We start from the raw sequence: 17705 nt of genomic DNA, 5'->3' as shown, positions 1-17705 counted from the left end.
CAGCCTATCTCCACCTTCCTCAACCCTGGGCTAAATATGTCTTCTTCTAGTCATCATGATCTCTTATCATCCTGAATTATATTCTCTGGGTACACCTGACTTGTCAACCTTCTCCTTAAAATATAAGTCCTAGAACTGATGATAAAGACCAGACACTGTGTGCCCAGTGATGGTTACAGTGGGGCTTTTACCGTCCTTGGCATGGACAGCCTCATTAATGCAACTGAAGATTATTGCTTACTTGTGTAGCCGTGGAGGTTAATTGAAAGTCCTGTCTGGGATTTCCTAGCTGTTGCCCTCCCCTATGCCAGCAAGATCTCTTCATAAGATTTCCTTGAATGGCTTTTTCAAAGGTTAATGAACCAGCGTTTTGAGTGGTGGGTTTGGAAGTGCTTTTGTCACATTATTAAAAGTAACTAATCAAAAAATAAATAAATAACATTTAAACCAATAAAAAATAACACTAACTAAATATATGAGTTCACTGGTTCCATCAGGCCATGCATGTGTTTGACCTGATTCTATGCACCTGAAAGAAAGATTGAAAGGTAGTAAAGGTCTGCTGGATGTGGGGGAAGAGGGTCGGATGTGTGTTTATGTCATATATTTCCTCCATCTTCCAGAACTCTTGGTCTCCTCCTCAAATAGTGTTGGGCCTGAAATGAACTTGAAAATTCCCTCCTATTTAGCCAGAGGCCAGGTTTCCCATGAATTATTTGCTATTTTTATAGAATGCGTGCTCAGAGGCTTCTCTTCCTCCATCTTTCTCTAGTTGCTATGGAAGAAGATCCCTCTAAGTAGGAGTTGGGGATTTTCTTCAATAGCAGCCTTTTCCTCTCATTTCTGTTTACATTTGACTGGGGAGTCAGGGTCACCAGTCCTATCTTCAGTTATGTAGCTCATCACACCCTCCTTTGGCTTCTGTGATACTGACCTCTCCTGGTTTTCCTCTTATCCAACTATATCTTCTGTTTGATCTCCACGTCTCTTCCCCCTTGCGGTGTATGCTCCTTGATCACCTCACTCATTCCCATGCTGGTGACTTTCATGTGTGTGTCTCTTCCTTCTGGTTCTCTTCCTCGAGGCCCCAGATGTACATATCCAACAGCCTCCTTGACATTGCACTTTAAGTGGTGGTAAGTGTCACAAACTTAACTTGCTCCCAACTAAACTCTTGTTCTTCAAGTACCCCCTAACTGGGCATCTTGTGGTTTTTGTCATACAGTCAATAGGATTGTCATCTGCCTTGTTCTCTGTCCCTGATCTTGAGACTTAGATTTTTTTTTAATTTTTTTTTTTAATTTTTATTTATTTATTTGACAGAGAGAGATCACAAGTAGGCAGAGAGGCAGGCAGAGAGAGAGAGAGAGGGAAGCAGGCTCCCTGCTGAGCAGAGAGCCCGATGCGGGGCTCAATCCCAGGACCCTGAGATCATGACCTGAGCCAAAGGCAGCGGCTTAACCCACTGAGCCACCCAGGTGCCCCTTGAGACTTAGATATTGAAGCAGCGTAGCACCGTGACCAAGGGCTAGGCAGCCTGCATCGCATATCAGCTCTACCACTTACTTACTAGCTGTGACTCAGGATCCCTTGCTGAACCTCAGTTTGCCCATCTGTCAAATGGAGAAGACAAAAATATCTCTTAGGATTGTTGTGAGAGTTAAAGAATGTTTAATGTGTGCGAACCAGTGTCTGACAACAGTAAGTGCTCCGTAAACATTAGCTCTTGGTGGGACCTCCGCTCTCCTCTCCTAGAGCCAGAGGCAGATTTGCTATGAGGCAAATAAAATTCGGTTTTGTCCAGGACCCTTCCAACATCTTGTACCTGCTGTTATATTTGTATTTTTTTGTATTTGTAATTTTTAAAAAATGGCATTCGCAAATTGTATAAATTCCAGGGCCACAAAATTTGAATCTTCCTCCTCCCTGTCATCCTGCATAAAGACACCTCCAAACGCCATAGAAAGTATATCTCCTGTTTTCCATCTCAGCTAACACGAGCCTACCTAAGCCACTCCTGGCTCTTGTCTGGACCATTAGAATAACTTCCTAACTGGTCTCTTTGTTTCTGATTTTTCTCTGTTTAAGGCCTTCTTGAGCCAGAGTGATCTCTCTAGAAAGCAAATTCTCACTTAAACCCTTTCAATGGAATACTGCATAGAAATTTTAGGGAACAATTCTACACTTATGTAGAATTCTCTCTGTGTCTGTTAACAAATTCTACTTTAAAAGCACACTTCACTTTATGTTCCTGGACATAAAATTTCACACTCCTTAATATGGGCTGTAAGGTAATGAGTGACTGACCCTGTTCGTTGCCTGACATAATTTATCCACATACCCTGCTCCGACCTTTGATCTTGCTGGAAGATTCTTGCCTGACCCTCATTCTAAATTCTATATCCTCTCTCCTCCTCCCGCATCCCTGGCCACTTTCTGATTTTCTATTATTCCTTCACAGACCTCATCATAACTTGCGCTTCATAAATGTTTTCTGGGCTTATTTATTTAATTTCTCTTTTTCTCATTAGACTGAAAGTGCCATGAGGGCAGGGTCCACGCCACTGTTGTATTCCCAGCATTAGCACGATGTCCGGCATTAATACGCAGGAAGTATTTGTTGAACGAATGACAGCCTCACTTTGGCCTGCTTCTTTCCCGGCGCTCAGAAGAAGGTGAGATATATTTCCGTAGGAGAACTTATCTTTAAGTTAAGCCCTGTTAAGCCTAAAGTCACCCAAACAGTCTCCCAGCTGACTACGTTTATTGGTGCTTTGGCTTAAGGCAATCACCATAAATCGCATAAATAATGGGGGCAGTGAAGAATTGCGTGGCTGCGATGGGATCGTTTAACTGAGTGGGAGAATAACTTCGTGTAGTGTGGGTAGGTAGACAATATAATATTATGTAGGAAACCTGCTGACTTTTAGATATGGAGCACATCCATGCACATCACTAAAATTTGTGAATTCTTGTTTTCCCAGGGCATTCTCATATCATCTAATATTATAAGCTACAAAGTGAGAACATTATTTGCTCTTCCGATTGTTAGATCTCATTTCTGTTTCGTATCTTATTGCATTGTCCAGAATTTACAGAGTAATTTTAAATAATGATAGCTTTATCAAGTATCTTTGTTTTCTTCCTGGTTTTAATGGGAATTTCTCCCCTGGCTGTTGATGTTCCCTCTGTGTACGAGATATATATATATACATATATATATATATATATATATATATATATATATAAATTTTATTTATTTATTTGTTAGAGAGAGAGAGAGGGAGAGAGGGCAAGCACAGGCAGACAGAATGGCAGGCAGAGGCAGAGGGAGAAGCAGGCTCCCTGCTGAGCAAGGAGCCCGATGTGGGATTTGATCCCAGGATACTGGGATCATGACCTGAGCCAAAGGCAGCCGCTTAACCAACTGAGCCACCCAGGCATCCCTGTATGATATTTTTTTAAAAAAATCACATTAAGGAGGGTTTTTCCCCCCCCCCCGAGAGATGTTTAAATAAGGAACAAGTGGACACATGTGAAAAAGTATAACTTTTTTTTTTTTACATTCTATGAGATTCTGGTTTATTTTCATACATAAAATTGCACTGATGATAGAATTTGACTTTTTTTCTTGTCTCATTTTTCTAGGTAAATCTATTGATGAACACCCCATCTTCCAGGTAAATGGTAGAGCTGAGGTTGCAGAGATCATAAAATGGACTTGCTAAGTGACCCACGCAAGTATCGAGCATTATGGCTGAAGAAGTGACTGTTGTCTACTCTTACTTTCATTGCCCTTTCCTAACACGAACTCTGTATTTAATATATACTCCAGGATATACTACCTATAGTTACTATTTAATGAGTGCTTATCATGTGCCAACCTATGCAAAGCACTTTGTATGATTGGTTTCATTTAATTCTCACAAAATTCTACGAGGTAGGTGCTATTACTGTTATTCTGTTTTACAGTGACAAATTAAGGAGGGTCGGTTTATTTGCCTCCACACAGCTGCTAAGTGGTAAAGCAGGGATTTGAAACCTTGCAGTCTATCTTCATGTCCTGTGCTGTTACTACCTCCTACGTTACCAATAAACCACTGTTAATTTTGAAATCTATTTAAAATTAGTTACTATAATTTCAAAGATCTGAAGTAAGAAATCAGTCGATTGGAACCAAATTTGAAATGAAATGACAGAAATATGCAAAGGTTTTCATCAAAATTTCTCCATTATTTTAACATTTGTAATAGATATTTGCCCTAAAAATCCCTGTGTTGCTAAGAAGCTAATTATCAGAACTTTCTTGGTAATGAGCTTGTATAGTGTTTCAAGTCTACATCTACACCAAAAAGATTATCTAGAATTTCTAACATAATATTGTTTTCCTGAGTTACAGTAATGACTCCACATTTGTTTATTATCATTTATACTCACTGCTAGCACATTATCAAAATGAAGTCAGGGTGGTGTTTACATTTCCATTAGAATGCTAAGGGTTTTTGCTGTTTTAAACAATTTTTTAAAGACAGTGACAACCTACAAACAACTGGAAACTGAAAACACCATAGTCATTACCCAGATTTAGATTCTAAAGGGACAAAATGATCTCATAAAGAGTGCTACTTAAAACAATGATAAAATTCCAGTCAAAATAATAAGTGAAATCTTCAGAAATGCAATAATGTCATAAAACATTTTACCCTTCAGAACCAAAAAAAACCCACATTTGAATTAATATCTGGGATTATGGCCTTAATAAATTGATTGCAAGGCATTTTTCTTAGTGCTTACTAAACCTCATGGTCTCATATGATATTCTTGTGGCACACACCTCACATTTAACTGAGATCATCTGTGCCTGCTCAGGTCAACTCTTTGCTGTTACAGACACATGGAACCACATCACTGTTTATAATCCTGGCAAGAGTTGTGATCAGGACTGTGAGGCTTCCAAAACCATCTGAATAGAAGAAGTGTTTGTGCCTTTATTGCAGGCATAACTTACTCTGATCAAATGAATTTTATGAAAATCAATATATTATAGGAGATTAGTGAAATGGACTTAATATTCTGTAGAAGAAGGATTCTCCCTGCATCTTCAATAAATTTCCCTTGAAAATTTAGCTCTCTTCATACCTTTAAAGCATGATATGATTTACAAAAAATTTTGGAGATGAATCTTGTGTGAAATACCATGTTTATCATGGAAAACAAATAGTAATTGAAGTGCATCCTCCGTGGTTGTGAATTCAATGCTATACAACTTCCCTTAGTTATTCCTTACAACAACCACATGAGATAGCTATAATTCCTAATTTATAAATAAACATAGTAAGGCTTACACAAACTGAGTAGCTGCCAGAGACTGACTCTCATGTACCTTGTGGTCTGCATGCTCATGGAGGGCTTGAGGCATGGTGAGAGAAACTGTGAAACCAAGGCAGGAAACACATGATGGAAATGAATTTAAATCCAACTTTTCTTACTCCAAATCCAGTGTTCTTTCCACTACACCAAACTGCCTTTAATAGTATTTTCCATGGCAGTAGTAAATGAGGAGGCTTTATCAAGTAAAGCCAACTGAGGTGAAATTTAGGGACTCCTATCTGAGATAAAATGGGCCATGGTTAGGCATAAAGTAATTACACTGAAATTTGTGAACTTTCATAATATTGTTCCGTCACAAGGGAAATGTTCATCAATTCAAAGATGAGCCTGATCACTCATGTTTGGCTACAGAAGTGACTAACATGATCCACTGATAAACAAATGTCCTAGGGACTTCTGATGGCAAGACTAGGGAATTCCAATCAACTTTCTGCAAAGGACAACCAGAGGTGCTGGACAAAATATTTTTAAAAACCTGTTTGAAAACATCAGCTATCTAACAAGATAGTCAAGAATTATAGCCTAGGATGTGGAAGAAATAGAGGGACATGGACATAAGCCCAGCATCCTGGGCCATTTTTCCTTTTGGAATATTTGCCAATTCCGGAGGAGCTATTGAGAGCCTAAGACACTGAGAAGAAGTTTTTAAAATGTTTATTTATCTTTTCCATTTTTATTGAGACATAATTCACATGTAACATGGTGTAAGTTCAAGGTGTATAGTAAAATGCCCTGACTTACATATATTGTAAAATGCTTACCATTATGATTACCAAAATGATTAATAATAAAGTTACTTAATACCCATCATCTCATCAATATATTAAAGATTTTATTTATTTATTTGACAGACGGAGATCACAAGCAGGCAGAGAGGCAGGTGGTGGGGGTGGGGAGCAGGCTCCCTGCTGAGCAGAGAGCCCAATGCGGGGCTTGATCCCAGGACCCCGAGATCATGACCTGAGCCGAAGGCAGAAGCCCAACCCACTGAATCACCCAGGCGTCCCTGTTTGAAAATTTCTTAATAAATTAAGAATTTCTCATTAAGTACTAAAAAGGGGTATCCTGTTTGAAAATTTCTTTTTTTTTTTAAAGGATTTTAAAAAATTTATTTACATATTTGACAGAGAGAGAGATCACAAGTAGGCAGAGAGGCAGGCAGAGAGAAAGGGGGAAGCAGGCCCCCTGCTGAGCAGAGAGCCCGATGCAGGGCTTGATCCCAGGACCCCGAGACCATCACCTGAGCTGAAGGGAGAGGCGCAACCCACTGAGCCACCCCGGCACCCTTCATCAATATATTAAAATCGTTTTTCTTTAGGGGTGCCTGGTTGCTTCAGTTGGTTAAGTGTCTGACTCTTAATTTTGGCTCAGGTCATGATCTCAATGTTGTGAGATTGGGCTCCACACTGAATATGGAGGCTGCTTAAGAATCTCTCTCTCCCTCTGTCCCTCATCCCCTTTCTTTTTCCATCCCCCCCACCTGTATAAAAAAAAAATTTTTTTTTTCTTGGCAATGAGAATGTAAGCAAAGGTTTTGATAGCTTCATGGGGCTAGGGTAGAGATTAGAGTACAGGATTTTCCAAGTTATTGAGGGTTCTAGTGGAACTGCCTCAATTAGGCTGTATTTTGAAAGTTCATACTCAAAATATAAGGGTAAACCCAAAGCAGACAGAAATCTTAAAGAGCTCAGGTTAATCTTAAATCATCTCAATCTTTGAAATTAGATTTAAGTTCTCAAATTGTTCATGCCTCCAGCTACCTGATATGAATATGCATAAAACTTCTTTGGAAAAAGAAACCATCATTATTGACTACAGATGAGTTCTACAAGTAGTTCTATAAATACAGCATGCAGCACAAAATAGAAAATAACCCAACATATGAAGTGATAAACTTTACGAACAAAATACAACAGAAACAGACAATAGAAAAAGGCCTACCAGGGATTGCCAACACTGTAGTCATCAGATGCACAGACTAAAATAAAAATGTTTACTGTGTTCAAAGAGATAAGACCATGTTGCACATTTAAGACTAAAACTGGAAATTATAAAATACAATAAAAATACAAAAAAAGACTTTTTCTTAATTTTAATAAAAAGACATAGTGGTGAAAAAATAATGAATAATGTTTTTCTGAAAATAAATAAATTGGAAAAAAAAGACATAGATAAAGAGAGAATTAGAAAATTAGAAGAAAGGTCAGAAAAAATATTAAGAATGAACATGGAGAAAAATAAGCATGGCTAAAAAATATAGAGGATATAGTGAGAAGAGGTAATGGTATATATATATATTATGGTAGTCCAAGAAGGATTGAGGAGAGGAGACAGAATGGGTCAGAAATAATATTAGAAAAGATAATGACTGAGAACTTTGTAAAACTAATGAAAGAAACCAAACAACAGATTTAAGAAGGTCTAAGAACCACAAGCAGTGTAATTGTAAAAAATTTTAATTTACATACAACAAAGAAAAAGCAATGAAAACCAAAGAGAATATATTCTTAAGCATAAATCCTTTATGCATTTATACCTATGTAAATCATTGTTATATTTTCAACCATTGCCTTTATTTGTAAAACTTGTCTTCTTTTGTGATTTTGATCTATCTTTACATAGTCTTTGATTGTTTATAGGTAAATTTCTTTGTTTTTATTTATTTATTTATTTGTTTATTATTTTTAAAGATTTTATTTATTTATTTGACATAGAGAGAGAGAGTGAGAGTACAAGAAGGAGACTCCTCCTGACCATGTTGACCAGGAGTCCAACATGGGGGGTTGGTCCCAGGACCCTGACCTGAGCTGAAAGCAGACACTTAACCGACTGAGCCACACTGGCACCCCAAGAAAAAAGGCTCTTTGTTTTTATTAAGGGATTGTAAATTTTTCTTCTCGTAGGAATGGCAGAGCAGATTCATGGGGTGACCCAATCAACTGCTTGTGGATTAAGTAGCAATCCCAGCATCTCTAACTCTGTAGGGATTGAAAGTCTGTCTGAAGTTATGCCAAGGAAGGAGCTGACAATAAGGATATTGTTTTACTAGCTACATTGGGTTCCCTGAGGAAAAGAGCCAACCCACATGTATTATTTAAGATTTATTTATGGTCTAGTTTAAAAAAAAAGATTGAAACACATGTAAAGTAAGACATTTAAAAGTAAAACACAACAAGAAAGAACATAAGTAGTAGATAATTTCTGGGGCAGATCTGAGGGATGAGATAATAAATTTGGATTCCACTATTCTGGCATAAAAACAAAGAGGGATAAACCCAAGTTTACTTAACTTTGACTTTTAATTTTTTCAGAAACACAAACCATACAGATTCAGTTAAAAAGGCAACATTTTGCTCCGCCCCTCTCTGCCTTCTCTGCCCTGGGAGCAGCTCTCCTACCACAGCCGCTCATCCCCTGAAAACGTACACCTCTGCAAAGTTCGTCTCCACCCCGTTCTTGGTCAGGAGCACCTCTCAGCTGTTGAGCTGATCACTGTCTGCAGTGGTGCTAAAACCACCCGAGACACTGACAGATGAGGCACCTTATAAGGGCCTCAGCATCTTGGCAGCCCCACGTCCCCTGACCTCACTTATTCCTAGCCGCAGCTTCCAAACCAGCGCCATTTCAAGGAACGCCCATACAGCAGCCAAGTTCATTGAGGCTGGGACTGCCACGACAGGGGTGGCTGGCTCTGGGGCTGGAACTGGAGCTGTGTTTGGGACCCTTATCATTGGTTATGCCAGGAATCCCTCCCTGAAGCAACAGCTCTTCTCTTACACCATTCTGGGCTTTGCACCCTCGGAGGCCATGGGGCTCTTTTGCCTGTTGGTGGCCTTTCTCACCCTCTTTGCCATATGAAGGAGCCGTCTCCACCTCCCATAGGTCTTTCTCTCATGTCTCATCTATGCTGTATGTTCCTTTTCCTATACCTCCCTAGGCAAGCTGAGGAAAGTAGTTGGCTCAGGGTTTGACAGAGGGAAGACAAATAAATGCTGTATTAATAAGAAAAAAAAAAAGGGCAACATTTTCCCTGGCTATTTAGGAAAGGAAACACCCAAAGTGGTTTAAAAAAGCATTGGATTTGGTGGTAAGACAATTGGGTTAAATTCCAACTTTGCTACTCAATAACTGCTCAATTAATCTCACTGAGTCTCAGTGACTTCAAAAGAAAAGAAAATAAAAATAACTGACCCACCTACCTATCAGGGTCATTATGAAAAATACATTCAAGTTGGAAAGAATAAAATAATATCAAAAAAGACTTGAGCACCTAAAGACACAAGAGAATGGAAAAAGGTATCTGCCTGCTTTAAATGAATTCAGGGAACCAGATAAAGTTGGATTTCATTTCAGCGGATTGACTGGAGGAAAGAATCCAACCCCAACGTCAGTAATCTTAGAAAAAAAAGAGGTATTAAGAATGAAAGTAAGCCAATATTGTCTTAATATTTACCAAGTGCATATGAGTGGGGGCAGGGAAGAACATTGAATTTTAGGAACAAACACCTAAACTATACTGATTTTTGGCAAGAGTCTATAATGAGTTTTGAGATAGAGTATTCATTAGGTTAAGAAAGAAAATTGCAATTACCAACAATCAGTATGGGTCCGCTAAGAACAACTTATAATACCTGGTCTTTTTGTTCATGGTAGGTTGGAGAAATGCATCATGATTCCAGCAAAACATCTGACAAAGTTGCCGGGTGTCACTGAGGACAAGGTGAAGACAGGGATATAGAAGACAAAAATAATTAGGCAGATTCAAAACTGACTGAAGGCCTGTAGGATCTCCTGCTAATGAACTGATTATCAACTAGGTGGAAAATTTTAGCTGACATGCCACATAGGGCCATTCAACTTGTGAAATTATCAGCTCGGATGAAAACAGAATACATGCTGTCTTCATTTTCAGATGCTGTAAAGGAAGTTAGTACATTGAGTGATAAAATAAGATCCAAGAAGATCTTGATAGCCTGGAAAGAACAGTAAAATAAAGAGAATAAATTTAATAAGAACAGATGCATACAAAGTAAACATTTCTTTTGCATTAAAAATCAACTGCACAGGATGGTGGAGATTTGGCAGAAAAGTGGTTTATGCAAAAAAAAGTTCTCAGGGTTTTAGTTGCCAACAAGGTCAACATGAACAAGTCATGTGATTTGCAAAACAACAACAAAAACAAAAACCCCACAATCAACCAACCAAACAAACAAATAAAACCCCCAATCTTCTTAGGCCAGATCAAGAGAAATAGCCCTTCCAGACATGGAAATAATAGTATTCTGTATTTGGAATTGCTTAATTCACATCTGGAAGATTGTGACTAGATAAGGGTGCCACGGTTTAAGGGGAGGGTGTTGATAAAATGGAGCTGACCAGAGGACGGTAATCAAAATGTTGGAAGGTCTGGAAACAGTCATATGAGAAACAGCTGTAAGATCTTGGTTTGTTTCGCCTGGAAAAAGGGATGGTGTGCGTCTGTGTTTACAGAGGGAGATAACATCATAATGTCTATAAAGAATTTAGCACAAGGCTCTTTACATAGTAAACATCCAATAAATGCCAACTATAATTATAACTCCAACAGGAGAGGACTCGAGTATTCTATGTAACCTCAAAGGGCAACACTAGGAACAATGTGTGGAAATTATGGGAACATTATTTTTCTCTCAGAACTAAACAAAGATTTAACAGATTGTTTTGTAACCTGGTCATCACCTGAGATGTTGTAGAAATTTCTGTGTTTTTATAATCGACATAGCAATCTAAAGAGGCAAAACGAGCTGGAATTATAGATCATCTTATGGGTGAGAAGCAGACCATCTTCTGTCAATTGGCCATTTTGGAATGACGAGTCTGTAGACTGAAATAAGACACCTCATTAGTAATGATTATGTTTGTTGTCTGAGTGGGAGATGTTTTTGCCGAAGGTATGACATTCGTTTCTTTTCTTTTTTAAGGAGGAAAATATTTTACAGGAGAGTGTTAGGATCATTAGCACATAAGAGCACCCAATAAGTATTTGTTTAATGAATTAATTATCCTGACAGAAAATAATTCCAGTTGTAACTGCTGGAAATTCCCATATGGAAATTGATAATGAGAAAATACTCCTTTCCCTCCTAGCCTTAGAGAAGAGTTTTTCCCCATTTTGGGGTACTTTTTGCACGTGTGTGCACACATGCAGACACATTTATGAACTTAATCTGCCCAGAGAATGGTTTCTGCCTGAACTGAAGAGAACTATCACTGGTCTTGCTCTGAGATGAGGCGTACTTTGGTGCATAAGGCACTCCTCAGTAACTTAACATCACTTGTTCCTTCAAGACTGATGGTGCATTTAGAAGTAGAAGCAAAATGGAAATCTCTCTTCCTCTCTTCCCTTCTCCTCTTGATATGTGTTTTGGAAGGCGGGGGGTAGACAAGCACACCTGCCCTATTGCTGACTGAGGAACTTGAGAGCAAGGCTCCTACTGCTGGTTGTATAGACCTGGCCAAGGGACACATGAATAGTCATCATTAATAATGGAACAAACATCTTTCCACTGAGCTTCCATACTGCGATGAAGGCTACTGGTAAACTCACCTCCATGCCCTGCCCCTAAGTAGCCACCTTGCTTTCTAGAGACCTAATCCATTAAGCTGTCTAACATTTAAGGGCAGATGCAAGATTGTTTTGAAGGCTAGGATGTACATACCAACTCTACTTAAATCTATTCATACAAAGTGATATCACAAACACCTATTTCTCTGGAAAAAAGAACTTTAGAGATCATGGAGTTTTATATCATTCTATTAAAGTGAAGTTGAAAGACAGCCTAATACTCTGTTGTAGAGGTTCACCATCAACCTTAGCATCTATGCTTTAGACGTTTTATAAGGAATAGAAGAAGAGAAGAAATAGAAGAAATGTGGAAATAATTCTGGCTTTTAAAACTTGCCTCCCCACCTGGGTGGCTCAGTGGGTTAAGCCGCTGCCTTCGGCTCAGGTCATGATCTCGGGGTCCTGGGATCGAGTCCCGCATCGGGCTCTCTGCTCAGCAGGGAGCCTGCTTCCTTCTCTCTCTCTGCCTGCCTCTCCATCTACTTGTGATTTCTCTCTGTCAAATAAATAAATAAAATCTTTAAAAAAAAAAAAAATAAAACTTGCCTCCCATTCTGCAAGAGGTGGTTTGGGCATGAACTTATGAGGTTCAAGGGAAGAAGACAGGTCTAAGTAGAGTCATGGGGAGATACTCAGACCCTAATGAGATTTATTTTTAGCACTTGTCAATGGAGTTGTGATGGAGGTGCTTTAAATGATAGGCTCTTTTTAAAAAGTGAACAGTCGGGACGCCTGGGTGGCGCAGTTGGTTGGACGATTGCCTTCGGCTCAGGGCGTGATCCTGGAGTCCCAGGATCGAGTCCCACATCGGGCTCCCAGCTCCATGGGGAGTCTGCTTCGCTCTCTGACCTTCTCCTCGCTCATGCTCTCTCTCACTGTCTCTCTCTCTCAAATAAATAAATAAAATCTTAAAAAAAAAAAAAAGTGAACAGTCATGAACAGCATTAAGTTTCGGACTTTAAAATTATGTTTTATTTAGAAATTAGGACAGTGATAAGATGTTGTTTGTATTGCCTGTACTGATGACAACCCCCTTTCCTTTTCCTCTCAGATGCATTGCCTTCAATCTGGTAAATTGACCAGAAAGGAAGTAATTGTAAAGACTCAGAAAGCACCAAGTTATAAGGGCAAGAATCTAATTTATACTTCGTGCTTGAGACTAATGTTGAAGGTAATCGTATAATATACCCTCTAATGTGATTCTTTAACACATGCAGGAATTTACAATATCCTCCTCTCATTCATATGGCTTTATCTCCTGTGGAGCCACTTATCTTGTTTTTGTTTGTTTTCTTTTGCAATTATTTATTCCTTCCAGGATTAGAGAGTTTTGATTATTTTTAAAGCTGACCTATGACCTTAAATCCAAATTGTTATCATTCTTTAAGGTGAATTTTTAGGATATCCAGGAACTATTTGGGCACATTCTTCATTTATACTCAGAGTCTCACAAGATGGCTTATGTTTCGGGTGAAAACTCTGCTGAGATTATTTTCGTCTCTGCTGCAAGCAGAGTGGCCTTACTATTTGTGTTAACACTGGGGGTAGGAGTCTCTAGGCAAGTGAGTTGTCTCTGATTTGATTTGAACGTTAAAATCTGGAAACACGAAAACCCGTCAGAGAGCCCCCATTTTGAGATTATATTATCCGAATGTCAAGATATTTGTGGTTATCTTGTTTCTTTGCACCTAGTTCCACCACCTTCCGACTTGAACACAACTGACTTCATCATTAAGATAAGTAACTGGGAAAGAACAGTGATGGTTTCTAATGGAGCTGGCACAGTTGTGAGAAGGGAGAGCTTTTTAAGTGGTACGAAGTGGATTTGGGTATCTTTGAAGTTTCTTGTCTGTGATCGGAACGAACCCCTATGAGTTATAACTGGAGGGTGTTCTCATGATGCCACATCCTATCCCTGGCATATGAAAGAAATCATTTTCTGGGATGTATGAAATGCAGCGAGAACTTTTGTAATACCAGCATTGAGAGCCTGGATGAAGCCTAGCATTGCGCTTTAGGTGGGAAGCCTGGCCCGTGGGCTGTTCTTCCCTCAGGATGGTGGCAGGGTGTGGAAGTACGGGACCGCACCGGGTGGGGACACAGAAATGGCTTGAAGTTGTGGTACTTCTTATCTTTGTGAAAGCCTACTTTTATTAAGACATTATGCTGGGTGTATTGGATGTGGAGGAGAGAAAGGAATGTTTTGGGGGCGAAAAGAGTATAGAAAGAGTACTTCTGAGGAGAATCAGAAGGGAGAAGGAGTGTTCTCCAGAGTAGAACAGAGAAAGAACATGGTGGCTCAAACGGGAAGGGAGGGGCTGAACCAGGGGGATTAGTGAATGTCGGCAGGAAAAGAAATTAGATCGAAGTTCCCTTATACCTAGGATGGCTGGCCCGCTGCCTCTTCCCTGCTCTGGCAGGTGACTGGAGGTTCAAGAAGTTGAACTAGAGCAAGCAGGAGGGAAATGCTGGAAGGAATACGAGAAGATGCCGTTGGAGGGGGAAGGCAGCTGGCCGGAGCAAAGTGTCTGGATCTGCCAGAAGATTCACCAGCCGATGCCTGGAGCTGACAACTGAGCTGATGGGAGGAGCCGCAGTCAGAAACCTGCAGAGCAGCTCAGAACTGGTAAAGAAAGCCTGTTGTGGGCTTCAGAGTGCAGAGGTTCTGGAAGAACCTGATAAGGGCTGGGAACCTTCAAGCTGAGTAAGAATAGAGAAAGAATTTCTAAGAGACTGTTGCAAAAAGTGACTGTTCTTGGCATTTAACCTCTATGAGCATTACTGGGTTTGGAAAGAATGATTGTCCCCACGCAGGCAGTTCACAAAAAGGGAAGTACACACGCTGGGTACACATATGCAAGGGCGTTCAGACTCACATGTGATCGAAGGAGATGCATATACAAAGAGTGGTCACCTTTAACTAAAAATTAGCAAAGAATGTGGACCAGGGGTGTTGAAATAGGCACTGGCATACTCCTGGAGGGAATATAATGAACCATTATTTGAAGACAGTGATTTGACAGTGTGTTGATAGAGTTGATACAGTTTTGAATTTATTTGTTCCCTTTGGCCCATAAGTTCTGGGACTCTCACCTAAGAAAAATAACTGGAAATGCAAATAAATGTGAATGATAAAAGATGTTTAACACTCATTAATTTTGATAATTAAAATTTAAAATGAACTAAATGTTCAACAATAGCATCCAAGTAAATTACGGTGCCTTGCTGCAATGAAATATTATGCAGCCATTAAAATTTATATTTGCCAAGAGTCTGTAAATTTGAAATATGGGTGCAATCACTTTAAATAGTAGAAGCATTTGTTTATATTTATGTTCTCAACAATGTGAAAAAAACACTTGAAGGAAACATGCCAAAATACAACTGTTGCTAGGAGTGTTTGGATTATAGATGTTTTCCTTATCTTTAAAACTTCTTTATTGAAAAAAAAAAAAACTTCTTTATTGAATTTTTAGGTATTCTAAATAAGTTCTTTTTTTAATTAAAAAGCATAGGAATGAGTGCCTTTGGAGAAGATCTGGAAGAATGGCTATATTTTTTATTGATTAACTTCAAACTCATCAGGGACCACAGATATAATGAATTTGTAGAGATGCAATATTTTAAAATCTGAAATTATGTTGGGAAATGAGTAAACAAAGTGTGGCAGGCAGAATAATGCCCTCTTCCCACCCAGAAGATGTCCACATTCTAATCACCAGAACCTGTGAATATGTTGGGTTCTGTGGCAGAAAAGAATTAAAGATACAGATGGAATCAAATTTCCTAATTGGCTGACCTTCCGATGGGGAGATTATCCTGGCGATTTTCCTGGTAGGTGCAACGAAATCACAAGGGTCCTTGTAAGTGGCAGAGGGAGACAAAGAGAAAATGAAAGAAATGGAAAGGTGAGAAGAACTTGAACTGACATGACTGGTTTCAAGATAGAGAAATGGAATCATGAGCCAAAGAATGTGGGTGACCTGTAACGTCTGAAAAAGGCAAGGAAAGAGAATCTTCCCTAGAGCCTCCAGAAGGAGCTAGCCTACCGACAGCTTGATTTTAGCTTTTTGAGAACCATATCAGACTTTCGATCTCCAGAATTATAAGGTAAATTTGTATTGTTCTAAACCACTGAGTTTGTAGTAATTTGTTACTATAGCAACAGTAAACCCATACACCAACCGTGATGCCATCACTGTGACAGAAGCCAAAGTCACTACTAAGAGGACAAGTATGTAGGCCAATGTTTGTATAATAATTTCACATATACAAAATGCTTTCAGCATGCATTAGATCATTTGAAATGCACAGCCATCTTGTGAAGGAGAAAATACGTTCTCCTTCTGATTTTTACAAGTAGGAAAACTAAGACTTGGAGCAACAAAACAAGTGGTTAGAGGTTGCCCAGTGGCAGAGTTGGGATTCAGAGCCTGGTCTCTGGCACTCAGTGCCATGCCGTGGTCTCTCTCACCATGTACACAAGGGTAAGCAAAAAGTAGCAGAACCCTTTGTCAACTGTGGGCCTCTACCTTGGCCAAGAACAGCAGAGGAAAAGAATGCTGTGAAGAGCTGGTGTTAAGTTTATAGGAATTTTTCTGAAGATTTTATTATTTTTTTAAGTAATCTCTACACCCAGCAAGGGGCTTGAACTCCTGATCCTGAGATCGAGAGTCACATGCTCTCCTGACTGAGCAGCCAGGCTCAGTTTATGGGATTTGTTTTCAAATCAGATTTATGGGATTTGTTTTCTATAAAATTTTTGAAAAAAAAAATTAAAACCCTAAAGTAATACATAAAATGTAATCATCTCAAGCCTGTGGTCCAATTATTTTCTTTTTCTCCTCCAAAGAAGGGAATCTATATTTCCGCATGGACACAGTATATAGCAGTAGGGTGGCTATAAGTTGAGGACAGGGAATGAACGTGCCCTAAGCAGCTATGCTGGCCGAGAGTTTTCTGTCTTCCAATTTGTAATTTTCCCAGTGCCCACATGAGGCAACAGATATTATTATTTTCCTTTACAGAGGATGAAAGTGAATCTCAGAGAGGTGGAGGGAGCTGGGTGCTGTGGCGTGGGGATCCATGTCTGCTTTATTCTCTGTCCTGTGTTAGGTGTCGTTCTGCGGTAGATGTTTAAAAAAACAGCACATGTCACAGACGTTTGAGGCACTCTGTATCTACTAGTTGTTTATAACCTTCTTCCTTTGAAGTCTGTGTTTGTGGAAAGTCAGGCTCCTACTTTCCTGGTCACAGGAGGTGATATATTGAAGTTCTTTTTCTGACGTGTGATAGAAATGTGTTTTTCCTGATGCTTCGAGATGGGAAAAAAACCTCTGACCGGCCCTCTGGAAAGTTGTATTTCTAGATGCACTGGAAGTTTTTCAGTAGTGAAAAAAAAAAAAAAAAGCTAACATTTCAGTTTAAACAGTGGAGGCATTTTTGTCTTGGCGTTACGACAAGGTATGAGAAATGAAATCAACGTACTATCTATACTCTCTTAACAGGGGGAAGGGAGCACCTCGTGTAGAGTTTAGATAGTCTTATCTGGTGAAATACCCAGCAAATAATCTTAAATCATAAAGGTGGCTTTGTTGTTTTCTCGCTGTGCCCTGCTGCCCCCTATCGGGTCTGGGGATGATGTGTGGAGGCTGTTCTCATAGGGGCGAGCCTAGGGGCTCGCTGCCAGTGGTGGCAGGTGTAACCCGTG

General features: G+C 39.5%; 1 pseudogene; it reads left to right on the top strand.

The window, feature by feature from the left end:
- The first annotated feature begins 2589 nt into the window (after positions 1-2589).
- On the top strand, positions 2590-9249 carry LOC122890944 (annotated as a pseudogene).
- Positions 9250-17705: the final 8456 nt, after the last annotated feature.

This window comes from Neovison vison, chromosome 12 (genome assembly GCF_020171115.1).
Source record: "Neovison vison isolate M4711 chromosome 12, ASM_NN_V1, whole genome shotgun sequence".
NCBI lineage: Eukaryota > Metazoa > Chordata > Mammalia > Carnivora > Mustelidae > Neogale > Neogale vison.
This window is presented reverse-complemented; position numbering and strand designations above follow the sequence as displayed.